General features: G+C 39.5%; 1 pseudogene; it reads left to right on the top strand.

Moving 5' to 3' along the window:
* The window catches only part of LOC18046939, a 33915-nt pseudogene that overhangs the window by 13404 nt on the left and 384 nt on the right, over positions 1-20127 (top strand).

Consider the following 20127-nt stretch of genomic DNA (forward strand, 5'->3'; position numbering starts at 1 on the left):
CACAATTATCTTCTTCTTCCTCCTGTCAATTTTGTTTCTTCTTCTTCATCAACATCAAAATTTAATTTCATCTTCTATCTTATATAATTATAAATTTAATAACATAATGGCCAGGTAATACAAACACCAAACAATACAATCACTGTTGTTGATTTTTTTTTTGGTTTAAAAGCCAAGCACCCCTTTGACTTGGAATAAAAAAAATCGAAGTCAATCCAGGTGCTGTTCTTCATTTTTTTTGGGTTTTTCAGAACAAAAAAAATAGGGGAAACACACTCGGAACGATGGAGAGATTCGGACGTAAGTGACGAACCGAACTGGTTTAATTTGGCTGTTGGTGACGAGCTGAAGAGAGAGAGGTGGCTATCGGTGACGATGCCGTTGACGAGAGAGAGTGCCGATGATACCGATGAAATTGAGGGGAGGGAGAAGATACGGGAGTTTCTGGTGCTGGAGAGATGAATCCTCCTTTTCTTTTTTTTAATTCATATTTTTCATTTGTGAGAGGGGTATTTTCGAAAAATAAAGAAATTAATGAGGATATTTTCATCATGGGAGGGAATGGAGTTATGATTCCGACCCTCCTCCACTGGAATGCCAATCCGGGTAATCAATCCTTATTTTGAGTGAGACCCACGCGTCTCATTCCCGTTCCCATTCCCAATTTTTTTTTCTTTTCCATTCCCATTCCCAATTTTAATTTAACAAATAAATAGACTTTTGATTCCGATTTCACCATTTCGATTCCCATTTCAAAAATGTGAATACACCATAAAATTATTCCTTCGTATTTTGTCTCTAAGTGAAGTGTCAATTGAGATTCTCTCCTTGACTCTCCTGAATTTTTAAAGCTCTATTAACATGTGTCACCTAACCAGTTGGTCAGGCCCTTGGGGCCAACTGCCAATAACACACGTCATTGAATTTGAAGAGGATCCAAATCGGTGAAGTGTCATGCCTTCCCAGTGAATTTTAGTCGACATTTCAAATTTTTTAAGATTCAAATTGTAGGATGTTTTATCATTACTACTCGTTAATTTTGTCTATTATGCATGCTTGTTTACAGAGAGAGAGAGAGAGAGAGAGAGAGATATGAAATCTCAATAGATAGAAGATTTTGTACATTATGCATGCTTGTTTTTACACACACACACACACACACAGAGATATGAAATTTCAATAGATAGAAGATTTTTGGTTCCCTTCATTTTCTTACCATCATACGTCTATGATTTCCTGCCGTAGCAATCTGGGTCAGAACTTACTCACGGGGAAGATACCACCATCATTGGGGCGCTTGTCATCTCTTAAAACACTGTAAGAATCTTCACATGCAATTTATTTATTTTATTTATTTTTTTAAAGCAAATCTAAAGGGTACAAGAAAAATTTTACTACTAAGGGCAAAAAAAAAAAAAAAAAAAAAGATGACACTTAAATGAGGGTGGCAATGAATCTTATCCTTAAAAAATTAAGAAAACAAAACATATGACCAATATAAAAAAAGAAGAGCAACATAAGCAATAATTACTAGGAAACAAAATGCATGTGACTATGCACATACAACCACAAATGAAAGGCAAAATAGCAACAGGACAATCCGGCTACCAATCTGACTCGGATTCCACAACTCCCATATTAGCCAATTTATCTGAAAATATGAGTAAATCGCACTTACAGTTGCTCCACAAAATCCGACAGTTCTTCCAACGAAAAATTCAGAAGTAAAATATTGAAATATTCAATTAATTAATTACTCCAAAAATTGCATTTTGCATTTATCTTACTATGTACTTCTGGACATTTTAGGGAACTATGGAGCAACCAGCTAGCTGCTTAAATCAATACTTAGCTTATTTCTTTGAAAATACAATACAGTTTTTAATTTCATATATATTTTCTAATATATAGATCTCTGCTGGAGAATGGACTCAATGGTACACTCCCACCAGAACTTGGAAAATTAAGCAATCTTCAAAAATTGTAAGTGTGTGTGTTAAGTATTTATTTATAGAATTTATAAAATGGTTAATTAGGATGTTGATGTCGTCGTGTATATATATGCTTGTGACTAATTATGTACTACATTTCACTTGTACTTAAAAAGTCATTTATACATAGACACGCGTGCGTGTACATGCACAAACACATATTTGGCTGGTATGCAATTATTATTTGTCAATCATTCATCTACGTTCATACCAATACCACATTAAAATTTACAACACTTCAATCTTAAACATAACCTAAAAGTAACTTTCATGTGGTTGCAGGCGGTTGCAATCCAACAATTTAAGGGGGGATTTACCAAAAGATTATGAGAATCTAAAGAATCTGACGATTTTGTAAGTGTCCTGTTTGTTCGTTTTCTAATTGTTATTGTTGTTGTTATTTTTAAGGATCGTAATTAATTTGGTCTAGATTTTTCTTGCTTATTGTTTGAAGTCTGCAAATATCAGTAGCGGAAATTTTATTTGTCAATGCAGTGGAATAGCTGGGAATTATTTGTCTGGTCGGATCCCCACATTCATTGCAAAATGGGTCAACCTCTATGCTCTGTAAGCCTATTCATTTTGTCCTTTTATGTGACAACTGAAACTTGGGTACTCTCTGTGTAAACAATCTGCTTTTGTTGGAGTTTAATTGTTTCTACATAAAACTGTTAACCAAACTCTGACATGTACTCCGTGGCAAACCATGCTAAGTAAAGGTAGGAATATGGGCTGGGTAGAATGGATATCCCTCCGTAATTAAAGGTAGAAATGTAGGTTGTCGCAGTATATAAATTTCTTATTGCAATATATGTATATCGCACCATATAAAAGTAAATCAATTTGCATGATGCTCGAAAACATACAAAAACAATGAATTCTCCCACACGCGCGAGCTAATTATCAATAATATTACTTTTCTTTCCTTTAATCTCACAGAAATCTGATGGGAAATAACTTCGAAGGGGAGCTGCCACCAGAAATTTTTAACATGTCAAGCCTTCAATCTTTGTAAGAACAATTAATAATAATCCAAACTCTGCTCTATATATGTATGTATGTGTATGTGTATGTGTATATATAATCATTTTTTAGTGCGGGCGCCCTCATTTGTTTTTTATTGTGAACACGATTTTAAGCAGTGTAATTTAACTTAATTAGATCTTAGTGTTATTAAACCGCACGGTTTAAAAGTGTGTCCGTAATAAAAATATAAAAAAATGAGAGCGCCTGCACACACTCACACACACAGAAAAATTTCAGACACACACACATATATAGAAAATTTTCAATGACATTATACTATATGGTGTAATATAGACTATTAACATTCCCGTACTTTAATAAAGTACAATATTAAAAACTATCTTTTTCATGGTTTACAATGTTTTGTCATAGACATTGTAAAGTCCATAACTCCCGGATGGGAAATTTTCTTTTTTAATTTCGCAATTAACTTAATTTCTAACTTGGCTTCGTTGTTTATTCCAGCTATGTCTCCGACCTACAAACGATGGGCTTTTCTTTCCCGAAGTCAGCTAATTTGAGTAGTATATCAAGCCTGTAAGCGGTGTATTCCAATTCCATGCACGTATAATTATTTTATGCGTTAATTATATATTTATCTGTTTTTGTTAATTATTAATACCTGATCTGCATTTTAAATTTATAAATTGTTTACTATTCCTTATAATTAATTAATTAATTAAATCTTTTTTAGAAATTAAATTAATCATAATAATTCTACAGGATATTGAGAAATTGCAGCATTACTGGTTCAATCCCACCATACATTGCCGATTGGAGTCAGTTAGGCTACCTGTAAGTCTATTTTCTTATTAGTTTAGTAATATGAGGTCAGAGATCATTTAAACTTGTATCATTGATCCATCTGCAACATCTATTAACCTTGTCATAATGTCGTAAAGTAAATTACTAAACTAGTGTATATATTTGATTTTTGCATATATTACCTCAATTTTTAAGATATATTAAAAAAGGGTTATTTTCAAGAATACTTTTGGAAATATACATCTGTCTTCGGAAATAGTCATTTCTGAAAGAAAATTAATAAAATATTAATGATTATTTTTTCCCCATCTAATCTGATATTTCCTAAGCTTTATATGTAAAATAAGTTGCAGTTATATTATTTTGCAGATAACAAAAACGATTGTCTTCAATAATATTGTCTTTTTTTTCTTCTCTAAATATTGTCTAAAATTTTCTTTAATCGCCGACCTTTTTTTTCTCTTTAAAATTGCTTATCAATCCCGGAAACAGGGAATTATCATTTTTTTTGTTAATCTTTCATCAAATAATTTCCATTTTTTTACTGAAATTTTTGTTATTTTTTGAAAGTATTATTTATAAGTACTATGATTATGCATTCAATTCTAGTCCATTTCCATGATATAAGTCTTTTTTAAAGAATTAATTGTCAGTATTTCTTCATTGCTCAAGTTTATACCAAGGTTTAAAGTTTCTGATAAAAAAAAAAAAAAAACTAGAGAAAGAAGGAGCAGTTTGGTTAAAAAGCGGCACGGCTTGTTAGCGCCCGTTAAGAAACAATGTGTCTTGATATTTAATAAGAAAATTTTTAAATAAAATAAAACCTAGTCTTAGAAAGGTTTAATTGAAATATGTCGTAATTTTATAGTAAATTTAGGAAATATTAGATAAGGAGAGGATCCAAATCCTTATTGTAAATGATCATTTTTATTTTATTTTCCTCTAATCATTGATTATTAATTTGTACTGCAGTGACCTGAGCTTCAACAACTTAACTGGTGGAATTCCAAATACATTCAAGAAACTGTTTTTATATGAGCTGTAGGTGATAACTTTCTTGAATCCCATTAATTTTATCTTTTCTTAATATAAAAGGGAGAATAACATTTAGACTCCTAATATTTCTCCCCAATTTTACCAATTCGATCCATGATTTTTTTATATCAAACAATTACGTCCCTAACTTTAATTATTCAAACTTTTATTTTTAAAGGGTAAATGATATTTTTTTACCATACAAATCATATGCTCCTTTTGACATATATGTCTTATCTGAATTATGTATTCTCACTTTTTTCCTTTTGACTGACAGTAGTAGTGTAATAAAAAAGAATCCAAATAATTTGTTTTTTGTGTTACTATTTTTACTTTCCAGGTATCTTACAGGAAATATGCTCAATGGAACATTGCCAGATTGGATTTACAGCAATGTTACAAAAAAGGGGTATGCTTTCTAACTATACATAAATGTGATAAAATGTTTTCAAACTTGTTCTAGTGTAAACATTATTTCCTTTCCCCATCAAATTAAACGCATTTTAAATCAAAGACGCGGGTTAGGCAAATGAAAATTTATGTAAAAATTTTCAATTTAGAATAGTGTAATGTGCAAATGTTTTGAAGCTTCTTATTCAAATGCTAGTTGCATATATTTAATTAAATATATTATCGTCCCAAGTCATGAACAAACTATAGCCTGCCAGTATTTTGCATGCATCTAGTTAAATATACAAATGTGTTGATGCTGAAATCTGCTCGCCCTTTACCCGATCAGATCTTTCCACCAACGTTTATGTGATCAGTAAAAAAGATGTCACTTTCTCCTTGTTTCAACGATTGCTTACGTCATCAGGTTAGAATCACCCTTTCTTCTCTTATTAAGCCTGCGTTCACAAAAATGGATCAGAGACGCCGGTGGTTTTACCGGTGTAAACCCTCTGATGCCTAAGTTAGCGCAAGGTGTTTACGGGAAAACGGTTCAATTTAGATTCTGTAACGGCTTACGATTCGCTCAGAGTTTATGTAGAAAATAGTCTGGTTTCAATTTGGCAGAGTTTTCCCTTCTCTCTCAATCTTTTGGTCCCCTTCTTCATTGGTTTCTCCCTCTTTTATAGCCGTTGTCCCACGTTTCCGCTCACTCTTCATGATCCCCCTTTCTCGGGTAATGGCAGCCCCTCATGGGACTCCAACCACTGCATTGTGGGTAAACGTGGGATACCATGTCTCTCTCAACGGTTCAGGGCATAGCGCAACTGTCACGATTTCATGAGATCGTGTGCCCGCTCTTTTGGGCGATGGGTATCTGCTCGGTATATGTCTCTGGTTGGTATATTCCTCTGGCCGGTACTCGTCTCTGGTTGGCCCATGCTTGTAGAATGCTCTTTATCAGTGTTCCGCTCGTACCATTTAGTTGAGGTGATTCACCCCGGGGTGGGAGATGATGGCATGGCTGAGCTGATGCTCTTAATTACTTAACACTAGTCCCCCAGTTTCTGGTCTTGCGAGTGAAACGAGTTGAGAGTAGAAACTGATAATCGAATCTTACCGATCCTAGGAACTACCCATCTGGTCTTCGCGTTATCGTGATGGATCTGAGGTTCCATCTTTTGTCTAGGGAGATTTTGACCTGAGTATGGGCCTTCATGAGTATGTCCAGTATATATACCTGGGCTTACGTCTTGTCAGGCCTCTTATAACAGTTAGTGACGTGGCCCTTCCTGACTCTTCGTGTTTGAAATTTGGAACGACGGGCTATCCATCCTCGATATACGGTGAATGAGCTGGCATTCCCATCACTTAAACGCTTCCATTTCCCCCTTTTCGTTTTAAATCCCTAGACTAAAACCATCATCGTTTTGTTATTCGTCTCTCCGCCGTAAGCCAACTCCTTCTTTGAACTTTACTCACACTTTCGGCGTCAGGAACCTCCACTCGCTGGATCCTTTCTCCGTCACGGCAGCGCTATCAGTGCCAGTCTATTCCAGGTACAGCCTTTAACCTCTTCTTTGATTGTTGTTGATTGGATTTTGTATTGTGGATCCTGTATTTGTCCCTTTTTGTACCCATACACTTGGATATTTTGTGCTTTCCCTTTTTAAACTTCAATATGTCAAACCGAAAGGGAAAAATAATTGTAGATGAGAGTGATGAAGAGATAGAAGATTCATATCCCCATCTGTTTGGACCCAATGATCTTCTATACTCTTCTCGCAGTGTAGGTCCCTCCTATCATAGGGATACCCCTAAATACCCTCGTCCTATGACCACTTCGCCTTCCCCAGAATTAGAGCTTGTAGGAAACTGAGGTGGACCCGCGTCGGGCTCTGATGAGAATCATAGTTCTGGTGGGGCTGGGGTCCCTGAAGAAGTGGGTGATGGTGAGGGGAGCAGTTCCGAGCCAAGCAGACCCCTTAAGAAGAGAAACCTTGGCTATAGAATGGAGGCAGATTCTTACCCTATTGATTATATAGCTTGTACCACCACCCCAACTAACCTGCTTAAGCTTAGAAATCTTTATAATATTCCTGAGGAGGTTCTCCTTGTAATTCCCGGGAAAGATGACGTCCTTAGTCGGCCTCCGAGGGGGTATGTGATGATGCACCTGGAGAGTTTTAAGTTAGGAGCTCGGTTGCCCCTTCAGCGTTATTTTCCAAGATATTGGGTGGTATGCATCTGGCTCCAAGTCAGTTTTACCCAAATGGGTGGAGGGTTCTCTCAGCTATGTATGTGTTATGGGAGATGTGTGGATCGGAGAAACCCTCCCTTGTTGAAGTAAAGCAGTTGTACCAGTTGAGGAGTAGCCCAAAGGAAGCAGGCTGGTACTACTTCATGTCGAGCTCTGCGAAGAGGAAGCCAATCACCGGCTTTTCTTCCTCATGTAAAAATTAGAAGAACAAATTCTTCTTTCCTGGAGGAAATTGGTGTCTAACAGCTCGTTCGTTTGGTGGTGATATTCACATTCCAAAGCGTTTTGTCACCCCAGGTCGTTTATTTTTGTCTATTTTCTTTCTCCAATCATCACTTATTTAGTTCTTTAACCTTGTTTTCTCTTTTAGAGTTGTGGGGTTTGATCAAGAAGCTTGAAGACAGACCATTGCTCCAAGTGGAAACTGCTCTGGTGAATGCATCTACCTGCCAAGACCTCCTGTCACCAATAAACCTGGTCGGGTCGCGTTTAGTGGACGTAGCTGCCGGAATGGATAACAAGATCCTCAGCGTTATGACCAGAAAGCGTGGTCGGGCTCCAAGCAGCTTTAGCAACCCCCCTCCTCCTTCGAAAAAAACCAATGCTGGTCCGTCCAAGGCCTCTGTTCCTCCTCTGCCCCCTCCTCCACCTCGGAAAAATGGTGGAGAGAAAGTGAGTGACAAGAGTCCTAAATTCAGCGTTCAATCTGGCGACCGATCCTCTTCTCTTCCATCTCAGGATCATGGTGACTATCTGAGTCCGTACCAGAGGGACTATCGCAAATCGGTGGGACCTAAGATGGTGAAGGATATTGAGAACATAAACCTCACCGAGTTAGCTGGTTCTGTTCAAAGGGTTTCCTTTAAGCTGGCTACTCTGGTTTCGTGCTACAAGAACAAGTCCATGCGCCATGAAAACAAGTTCAAGCTGACAACCAGGATTTGAAGAAAAAGGCAGAGTCTGCTGACCGCTCGAAGGAGAAACTGCTTGATCTGCACAAGCAGATCATGGTCCTGGAGGAGAAAGTGGCCATGGCTAAGTCCACTTCCACCAAGCTCGAGGGTGAATTGGGTGATCTGAAGTCTGATCTTCAGGCCACTCAAAGTGAGCGAGATACTTTGAAGATGACCCTCGAGGGTGAAATTAAGTCTCTAAATGAGCAGTTGGCCGAGCTGAAGGGTAAATCTGCTGATACGGACGAACGGCTGGATGCAGAGTATAACTCTGGACTTGCTTTTTGCTACAAGTGCATCATGTTTGTGCTTAAGGAAGAATATCCAGAGCTTGACATGAGCAAGTTGGAGGCTGGAGTGTAGAAGTATATGGCCGAGTCCGACCAGGGGGATAAAGAGCAGCAGGATCAGGATCAGGTGGAGCCTCCTTCAGGTGAGGTGCATGAGGAGGGAACATGGGATCGTGCTCTTGAGGCAGGCCAGGGGTCAACGCCTATTCTCCTAGAAGTTGCTGGTCCTCCTCTTCCTGAGATTGCTGATCCTTCTCCTACCGAGACTGCCGAGCCTCATGATCCTTAGGCTTATTTTTTATGTAAATTTTAGATTCTCGTTTGTTTACAAACATTCGGATGTTTATAAACTTTGGATGCTTTTGGTTTGCTTTCTTGTCTCGGTTTTGCTTATGGATTTTTTTTTCTGTTGTTCTTTCAAACGTCTGAGCAGGCACTGACACTTGTTTGCCTTAATAAAATTTTGTAAGATTATCTGCTGGTCCTTTGATCGAACAGGAATAGGCATTTGCTTGCCTTAATAAAATTTCGTAAAATTGCCTGCTGGTCCTTTAGGCGACCGAGCAGGAATAGGCACTTGCTTGCCTTAATAAAATTTGTTTAGCGAGGGAATTTGCGCTGAATTCATCTTTATTGAACTTTGTATGGATTATAAAAGCAAAATACACATGTGCCTCAATTCAACATGCATTAATCAGAAATAACTTATCAAAATAAAAAGTTGGTAAAGCACTTTGCTAACTGGAAGTATTTCTTCAAATGCTCGGCGTTCCACGACCTTTTCACATCTCACCCGTCTGGGTAAGTCAACCTATACGCTCCTGGGCCAGTTGTTTGTACCACTCTGTACGGGCCCTCCCACTTCAGGCCAAGAACGCCGTGATTAGGATCTCTTGTGTTTTGGTTCACTTTTCTAAGTACCCAGTCCCCTACTCGGAACTATCTCATGCGTACGTTGTTGTTGTAGTAGTGCATGATCCTTTGCTGACATTTGGCTACTCTCTGCGAGGCCCCTTCCATTTTTTCCTCCAGCAGGTCCAAGTTCATGCAGATCTGCTCATCATTTTGTTCCTCGTTGAAATATTCTGTCCGATGTGTTGTCACCCCGATTTCTGCTGGGATTACTGCCTCATGGCCGAAGGCCAAAGCGAATGGGGTTTCTCCCGTGGCCGTTTTTTCGGTTGTTTGGTAGGCCCATAACACTCCTGGTAGCTCGTCGACCCAAGCTCCCTTCTTCTCTCCCAGCCTGGTTTTCAGGAGTTTCTTTATTACTTTGTTGGCTGCTTCTACTTGTCTATTTGCTTGGGGGTGTGCTGGGGTACAAAACTTTAGGTCTACCCCGAGGTTTTGACAAAATTCTCTGAAGTTGCGATTATCAAACTGCCTCTTATTGTCTGTAATGATGGCATAGAGGATCTCGTATCTGCAGATGATATTCTTCCAAACAAAATCAGTTGTTTTTCTCTCCGTGATTGGACTGATGACTTCCACTTCCACCCATTTGGTGAAGTAATCTATAGCCACAATTGCATGCGTTGCAGTTCCTTGGGCCTTAGGTAATGGGCCAATCAGGTCAATTCCTCATTGGGCAAAAGGCCATGGGGATGACATAGTGGTTAGCTTTTCTGGGGGCTGAGCAGGAACCTCAGAGAAGCTCTGGCAGACTTTACAATTCTTTGCCAACCTCTTTGCATCATGGTGTATGGTCGGCCAGAAGTACTCTTGCCGAAATGCCTTAAAAGCCAAAGTTCTCGCCCCTAAGTGGTTGCCGCATATTCCTTCGTGAATCTTCCTCAATACATAATCTGCTTCCTCATCATCCAAACATCTCAAAAGGGGCAAGGTGAATCCCCGGTGGTACAGTACCCCATCGAGTAGCGTATATCTTGCTGCCCGACATTTCAATTTCCTTGCTTGTTTCCTGTCTTCTGTTAAAATGCCATTGCGGATGTATGAGAGAATCGGGTCCATTCAGGATTCTTCGGTGCTCACTCTCATCACTTCTGCTTCCTCCCCTATACTTGGCGAGGTCTTCACTTTCAGTGGAACTGACTTAGGTAATTTTGGATCCGCAATTACGGCTATTCTAGCCAACATATCTGCTCGGTAATTTTCACTCCGGGATATCTGCTTTATTTTTATCTCTTGGAAGAGGTCAACCATCTGTTTTGCTTTCTTCAAATAAAGCTCCATCTTCTCTTTTTTTACTTGGAACTGATTATTGAGCTGATTACAGACTAATTGGGAATCTGTTTAGATTTCTACCCTCTCTGCTCGTAGTGTGTGTGCAAGCCCGAGCCCGGCGACGAAGGTTTCATATTCAGCTTGGTTATTCGTGAGCTGGAATTCGAATTTTACTGCATAGGATACCTCAGTTCCTTCTGGGCTTCGTATTACAATTCTTGCTCCGGATCCCTGTTCACTACGTGACCCATCAACCATTACTAGCCACACCCCCTTTCGATCCTCCTGAACTTCCTTTCCTGTTTCAACACGATTAACCATAAAATCGGCCAGGGCTTGGGCTTTGATTGCTCCTCGGGGTCTGTAGGATAGGTCGAATTCGCTCAGCTCCACAGACCATTTTACTAACCGACCAGATGCATCTGATTTTTGGAGCACTTGCCGAAGAGGTTGGTCAGTCATCACAACTATCGGGTGGGCCTGAAAATATGGTCTGAGCTTGTGTGCTGCCATTACTAAAGCTAGCGCCTAATTCTCCATCAGTGGATATCTGGTTTCTGCGTCTACCAAGGCCTTGCTAGTGTAGTTTACGGGGTGTTGCTTTCCTTCCTCTTCTCTGACTAACACTGAACTGGTAGCCCATTTAGAGATTGCCAAGTGCAAATACATTTGATCACCTTCTCTCGGGGTTGATAGTAACGGGGCACGGGCCGAATACTCCTTCAGCTGCCCAAACGCCTCCTCACATTATGATGTCCACTCCATTTTTCTCCATTTCTTTGTGGTTTGGAAGAAAGGGTGGCACTTATCTGTGGCTTGCGAAATGAACTGGTTCAATGCTGCCAACTTCCCTACAAGGCTTTGCACCTCCTTAACTGTTCGGGGGGGACTTCATTTCTATTACTGCCCATATTTTTTTCGGGTTGGCCTCAATTCCTCGGTGGCTCACCAGGAATCTCAAAAGCTTGCCCGAGCTGACTTCAAATGCACATTTCTCTGGGTTCAACTTCATTTCATACTTCCTCAATAATTCAAAGGTTTCTTCCAAGGACTTTACATGATCCCTCGGTTCTTTAGACTTTGTGATCATATCGTCCACGTATACCTCCATAGTGTGACCGATCAATGGCTTGAAGATTTTATTCACCAACCTTTGATAGGTCGCTCCTACATTTTTTAGGCCAAAGGGCATTATCCTGTAACAAAACAAACCCATGTTAGTTATAAAAATAGTATTCTCCTCATCCTGCTCATTAATGGGTATCTGGTTATATCCCGAAAAGGCATCCATGAAACTGAGCAGATTGTGACCCGCTGTTGAGTCCACCAACTGATCTATTTTTGGTAGGGGGAAGCTGTCCTTCAAGCATGTCTTATTAAGGTCTGTGAAGTCCACACACATTCTCCATTTCCCATTGGCCTTTTTTACCAGCACTATATTGGAAATCCACTCCGGGTATTTAGCCTCCCTTATGAATCCTGCTTTCAATAGCTTCTTTACTTCGGCGTTTATGGCCTCGTATATCTCCTGATTAAAACATCTCATTTTCTGCCTCACCGGCCTTGCCCCTTTCTTGATTGCCAACTTATGGCAAGCTACCTCGCGATCAATTCCTGGCATGTCCTCATGCGACCAGGCAAATATATCTGCATGGGATTGTAGGCATTTCACCAGTTCATCTTTCATTGACCCGCCCAATCCTGACCCGATCCTAACCACTCTGCTCGGGTTATTATTGCTCACCAAAACCTCCTCCAGTTTCTCAACTGGCTCCTGGCGACCCTTTTTTAAATCTTCTCGGTTGTCCAGAGTGGCAACTTGTAGTGTCTCCTTGGCCGGTGTAGCATAACAGCTCCTCGCCATTCTCTAGTCACCTTTTACTACGCTTACAACTCCATTTACTCTGTATTTTAATGCTAGATAATGCGTGGATATAACGCATTGGCTTGTCCTCATGAAAGGTCGCCCCAGTATCATCTTGTAGGGGCTTTTCTCTTTTACTACTACAAAGTCTAGCATCGTTGTCTTTTCAGAGGGTTTTACTCCTATGGTAATCGGTAGCTCGACGATTCCCATAGGGGTCAGCCGACCTCCTCCAAAACCCTTTAAAGATGTGTTCGTCCGCTCCAATTTTAAATCCGCAATTGTCATCTAGGGCTGATTTGAACAGTATGTCAACTGAGCTGCCTGTATCCACCAGTATTCGCCAGAACTCCTTACTCGCCACCATTGCTTTAATCACCAATGCATCCTTATGGGGGTATAAAACACCCTCTTCATCATCATCTGTCCACATAATGGGGACTTGCCTTACTTTCGCCCTCTTGGCTGTTGGCAAGTTAAAAAGTACCCCCTGGCTAGTCAGAGCATATCTCCCATAATTCTTCCATGCTCTGTTTGAATCTCCAGCCAATGTTGGACCTCCTGCTATCACCTGAACGGTTGGCTGTTCCAGCCCTAGGCTCCTTTCAGCTCCATCATCCCGTGTATATTGTGATTCATCCACGGGGAACACTCTATCTACATATTCGTCCAAGTACCAGTTTCTCACCAAATCTTCCAATTGAGTCTTCAAATCACGACATTGGTTGATAGTGTGACCATGAGTGTCGTGGAATTTGGAGAATCTGTTCTTATCACATCTGTGAGCGGGTTTTGTTATAGGGGCAGGAGGGTACAGCAGGCCTCGTCCCTCGATTCCCTCGTACAACTCCTCCATAGAAACTTTCAATGGGGTGTACTGTTTGTATGCCAAGCTCTGATTAATTAGTTGGATTGCTCGATTATCGTGGATATCGTCTCGAGATGGTATTGTAGGTAGCTGATTTGGTCGACCAGCCCTGGAATTAACTGTATGCAGTACCCTGGGAGCGTTGTGATAAGGATAAGCAGTCGCCTGCCGAAATTCTCTTTGCCGCTCAGGGAATGGGGGGCGTTGTGGTTGAGTTCGGTTGTGTTGGAACTGGGGCGACTTCTGAGTCATGGGATAAGGGCGAGACCGAGCTGATATTCTACCCATTGCTGATGATTCCCCAGCTCGCCTTCCTGACCCACCCCCACCCAGGGTTCTTTTTTCCTTTCGCCTTAACTTCTCTAGCTACTCACTCTTTATCTTTGCCATTTTTTCTTCTTCAATTTCTATGTCTCTCTTCGCCTGCTCATACCCCGATGAATAGTTCTGAACGATGGGACTTCTCAAGTTGTACCACAATCGACCTATCTTCACACCTTATTTTAGTCCTCTCAATGCCTGCGGGTGATTGAAAGCTCCCAGATCAAGCACGGCCTGGTGGTATCATTTCACAAAATCCCGAAGAGATTCGTGCTCCTCTTGCTTCATCCCCATCAATTCCATCATATCATCTTCTAGGGCTACCGTTCCTTGGAACTGTTCGGCCAACTCTTGGCACATCTGCTCGTATCCCTTTATACTTCCTCGTGGCAGCTTACGATACCATTCACGGGCTCGTCCCTCAAGTGTCAAGGGGAACGCCCTGCACCTCTGAGCTGGTGTTAGCCCCTGTACGCCCGTCATATCGTTGAAGCACTCAATGTGCACGAGCGGATCGCTTCTCCCGGAGTACTTGAGGTTGGGAAAGCGAAAATCTCTTGGGATAACGATACCCATGATCTCAGCTAATAGCGGAGATTCTTTATCTAGCATTATCCTCCAACTCGGAGGCTTTCTCTTGCTCTGGATCTCATCAATCACTTGCGCCAGCCTGCGTACCTCGCCTTCTAACTCTAAAGCATGATCGGGGTCACGCCAGCTATTTGATCTCTCTCCTGCTCGGCATTATGCAGCCGCTGTCTGAGTTCACCTTCATCAACATTCGCTCTTCGGCCATCAATTTCTAGGATTTGCCCCGAGTGAGATTGATCTCTCTCTTAATCCAAATGCTCTCCAAGGTTCCGTCCCGCATTTCTGTGGGGGTACGCCCCATAGGGTTGGTCTACCAGCGGAGGGATCTCCTCGATTCTACGCCTCCGTAGGCTGGGTTCCGCTACGGTTTCGTCTCTTAACGCAGTGGTCTCGTTCTCCCTTCTCCGTTCATCTCTCAGTTCGTGCAAAATGGCTGTGAGGGTCTCCATTTGCTTCTCCATCTGTTCCATTCGATCTTGCATCATCCGCTCTCTGGCTTCATTCGCGATCTCTCGGAGAGTGATCGTTTCTCCGGTTTCATTGTCACCCCCTAAGGCGTCCTTCCTTGTCACATCCATTATCAATCGTTCGCTGATTCTCTGACGACTACTAATTTGGTGGTAGCTTTTTATTCAACTTCCCACAGACGGTGCCAAAATATTGATGCTGAAATCTGCTCGCCTTTTACCCGACCAGATCTTTCCACCAACGTTTATATGATCAGTAGAAAAGATGTCACTTTCTCCTTGTTTTAACGATTGCTTACGTCACCGGGTTGGAATCACCCTTGCTTCTCTTATTAAGCCTGCGTTCAAAAAATTGATCAGAGACGCCGATGGTTTTACTGCCGTAAACCCTCCGATGCCTAAGTCAGTACAAGGTGTTTACGGGAAAACGGTTCAATTTAGATTCTATATTGGCTTACGATTTGCTCAGAGTTTATGTAGAAAATAGTCTAGTTTCAATTTGGCAGAGTTTTCCCTTCTCTCTCAATTTTCTGGTCCCCTTCTTCATTAGTTTCTCCCTCTTTTATAGCCGTTGTCCCACATTTCCATTCACTCTTAATGCTCCCCCTTTCTCGGGTAATGGCAGCCCCTCATGGGACTCCAACCACTGCATTGTGGATAAACGTGGGATACCATTTCTCTCTCAACGGTTCAGGGCATAGCACAACTGTCGTGATTTCATGAGATCGTGTGCCCGCTCTTTGGGCGATGGGTATTTGCTTGGTATATGTCTCTGGTCAGTATATTCTTGTGGCCGGTACTCGTCTCTAGTTGGCCCATGCTTGTAGAAGGCTCTTTATCAGTGTTCTGCTCGTACCATTTAGCTGAGGTGATTCACCCCGGGGTGGGAGATGATGGCATGGCTGAGCTGATGCTCTTAATTACTTAACACGAATGTCCAAAGTCGTGCACAAACTCTAGCCTGTCATTGTGTTTAGGAATTCCTGTGCCATTTTGCATGCAAATACAAATTAATAATTAATGACAACACTACTTGTCTGAATTTTCATCTTGCAGGGATCTTGCGTACAATGAATTTATATTTCCAGAACCAGAGGCACACAAGTAAGAAAATAGCGTTAATTAATTAATTGGTTCCTTTCTTTATTAATTTTTTTCTTTGCAGTTGCATGCATGCTTTTCCACATGCATAGTTGTATATATATAAATGAATTTCATAATAATTTTAAATTTTTATCTTGTAGGAATCTTCCCAACAACAATTCTCGGATAAATCTGTAAGAAAATTATACTACACCGTATTATATAATATCCTCCTACGTTTTTACTCATTTTCGCGCTTCAAATTTCAATTCCAACAGTTTCTGTCTATCTCGTTTTCTGATTTTGATTTTAACTTTCAATGGACATGTGATATCTGCACGCATACTATTAACAATATTGCTGCTGTAACCAGTGAACCTAAGAATCGGTATGTTCATATTCATTTATCTAATAATTATATTATAGGTGATTTATCGATCGATCAGCAAGCAATTATTACGTGAATTAACGCCCTTACAAAATTAATTGATCTTATTATTGTAATTATTTATGAAGGACATTTCCGGCAGAGATTGTGAGGAAGTATTGCCCCGATGGCCAGAAGAAATCTCAGTGTATGTATACATATCCATCTGTACAGAAATGTTCCTATTAAGGATTTGTTAAGTTCCGGAAAAACTGTTGTTTAAATTATATATATATATATATATATATTTTATTATTAACTCATGCATACACTGAAACTTGAACTCAAGACTTGAGCTCCAGGAAGGCTGTCCTTTGCCACCAGAGCTGGACCTTGGTTTCATATACATTTTAAAATTAATCTACCGGAGCTACATCTTGGTTTCACATACATGTTTAAATTAATCAATGTGTATATATGTTGCAGACAATTATAATTTGCATATAAATACTGGTGGCGATGAACATAACATCGAAGGAATTCGGTATGAGGCAGATAACTCGACATCAAATTTTTATGTTAACAAACCGGCGTACAACTGGGCATATAGCTGTAACGGATATTTCTTTTCGGATTCAACGGCTGATTCACGTGAATTTATACAGAAAGTAACATGTGGAGCTGCAGTGACTGATGCACCTTTATATGACGAAGCTCGCCTTTGCCCCAATTCTCTCAAATACTATGGTTTTTGCTTGCGAGACGGCAATTACACTGTCAGTCTTTACTTCTCTGAGATTGTTTTTACAAACAACGATGATTACAGCAGTTCAGGAAAACGTGTATTTGATATATATATACAGGTAGGTACGCTAGCCACAAAATTTTTTAATAATTTTAATTAGCAATTTATCCCTCCCTCGCCTCCTTTAATTAATTTTAATTTTGCATGCATGCAGAGGGAGCTAAGGCTAAAGGATTTCAACATAAAAGAAATGGCCAGGCATTCAAATAATGTAACGATTCAAAGTTTCGAGGCTTCTGTACGAGAGCATCTACTGGAAATTGAGTTATTCTGGGCTGGCAAAGGATCTTTATACGACCCACCTTATTTTCATGGACCTCTCATATCAGCTATTTCTGTAACTCCAAGTACGGTTCAAAGTTGCAATCATTGCTCTGTTCAATTTTGTTAATTATCATCTCCCAATATGCCTTTTGTTGCATGCTATCAATCGCTGTTTAATTTTCAGATTTCGAAGTCAACCGACCAGGAGGACTATCAAAAAAAGTGATAGTAGGAATTGTACTTGGGGCTGTGCTAGCTTTGATTCTTTTCATGGCTCTCGTGTGGAGATTAGGATGGATAGGAGACAGAGAATTGCGTGGTACGTACGGGAGATTATTTATATATATTGGAAAAATTTTCAATTCGAAGTTAAATCCCAGGATGGATTTATGATTTCGTAAATCGATTTTTACAATGTTCTAAACTGATTTACAATATAATAAATCTATCTCGAACTTTAATACTAGATTTTAAGCCTGGTTATCATAAGCACTATATATATATATGTGCCATATAGAAATTATCAGGTGAGGGATTTGGTACTGTAATAAATGCGAGATGAATTTTTACAATATTGTAAGTTTAGTAGAGTGCAGGACGGATTTTTGAAGTCTGTTTGCAGCGTTTTGAAAATTTGTCTCGTATTTTAATTGAGTGCATAATCCCACATTAGAAGCCCACTTTATGCTATCTATGCTATAGTACTTTATGCTATATTGCTATAGTATAAGGCTTACAAAAGATATCAAGAAAAAATATATGTATAATTGATCCGTTTCCTTTCTCATTTCTTCATGAAATACACAGTGACAACGGTCAACCTACGAGGGAAGTCTTACACCGTTAAACAAGTGAAAGTCGCTACTCGAAATTTCAGCCCCAGGAATGTAATTGGCACGGGGCGTTTTGGGACAGTATACAAGGTTAAACATTAATTGCCGTATCTCTCTTTATGTGCATGTGTACGTGTGTGTGTGTTTTGTGTGTCCGTGTGTGCTTGCGTGCGCATCGTTATGAAAGATTTTTTAATCTGGGATTAAAATTCAGGATAAATTAACAATGGTGTGAACATGTTTTTACAATGTTATAAATATATTTTCACAATATTGTCAATTTGTCTCAAACTTTAAGAAAGTTTGAGATCCTAAACTAGATTGCTACTTATATATAATAAGGGATCCTTAGCTTTTTAAAACAAGAGATCATCTAAAAGGTCTTAGTAATTTATCCATTACTTTAACAAAGTAAGGGATTCCTTATTTGAAAATTTTCTCTCTCTATATATATATACATATATATACTCACTAAGATCCTACTTTTATTGGAGTCCAGGAAAGCTATTAGAATATATGGTTTAATAGTATAATGTCACTATTAAATCATATCGCTCAATAGTTTTCTCGAACTTTAACAAATTCAATATCATTGATTGGAACATAATACTATGAAATTGTATGGCTTAATGGCTTTTTCAGGCTTTAACAAAGTTGAGGATCCTGAATCAGATTAATACTCTATATGTATGTATGCATTTATGTATATGAATTGATTTTCCTTGTTAGAAATATGGTATATTAATCTGCTTGCATGGTGCAAGCATGCATTACAGGCTGAATTGCCAGATCAGACTGTAGCTGTGAAGATGCTTTCTTCTCAATCAAAGCACGTGATTGATCAAATAGGAACTGAAGTTTATGCCCTTACAACACTGAAACATGAAAATATTGTCGAATTTTTGGATGGCTACTCTAAAAAAGACCTCAACTTACTCATCTACGAATACATGGAAAAAGGATCGCTTGAACGAGCCTTGTTTGGTAAACCAATTTATATATATTTTCATCATCATTTTATTTCTATTAATTATTCAGTTTAGTGTCATCTTCTAATCGGGAATCCTGAACTTTATTAAAGTCGGGGATGAATTTACATTTTTTTAAGCTAACTTTTTCACTAATTGTTTTTAAAAAATTGTTTTCACTCAATTCCCGATTGGAAAATTAAGTATTAGCTTATGTAATAGGTTAAAATTACTTTCTTTTTTAAAATTAAAGTTAATAGTTAAATATTTGCAGATGCCAATTCTTCCACGCGACTTGATTGGCCAACCAGAGTCCGTATCTGCCATGGAATAGCAAAGGGTCTAAAGTATCTACACGAAGATAATCCGAGTCGTAAAATCGTTCACAGAAATATTAAACCTAGCAATATTCTGCTTGATGGGAATCTGAACGCTAAGGTGTCTGACTTGGGATTGGCAAAGCTTTATGACGAAGAAAATCCATACAAGTTTATCCAAGAAAAAGGGACAGTGTAAGTAGCAAATTAAATTGAGCAAGCACAAAATGCATGCCATCTTGCACAAGCAATATCATTAATTAATTAATTATGGTTGCATGCAGAGTTTACATGGCACCAGAGTACGCAATGCGGAAAGCAATAACAGAAAAAGTTGATGTTTTCAGTTTTGGAATTGTTCTGCTTGAAATAATTAGTGGGCAGACAAATGCCAAGTATGAAGCAAACCAAGAGACTGAATTTCTTTTGGATACGGTAAGAAGACAACAACTAGTGTCAGCTTTCAGTTCGGGAATCTCAAATTT

The sequence above is a fragment of the Citrus clementina genome, unplaced genomic scaffold, assembly GCF_000493195.1.
Source record: "Citrus clementina cultivar Clemenules unplaced genomic scaffold, Citrus_clementina_v1.0 scaffold_3, whole genome shotgun sequence".
In the NCBI taxonomy this organism is placed as follows: domain Eukaryota; kingdom Viridiplantae; phylum Streptophyta; class Magnoliopsida; order Sapindales; family Rutaceae; genus Citrus; species Citrus x clementina.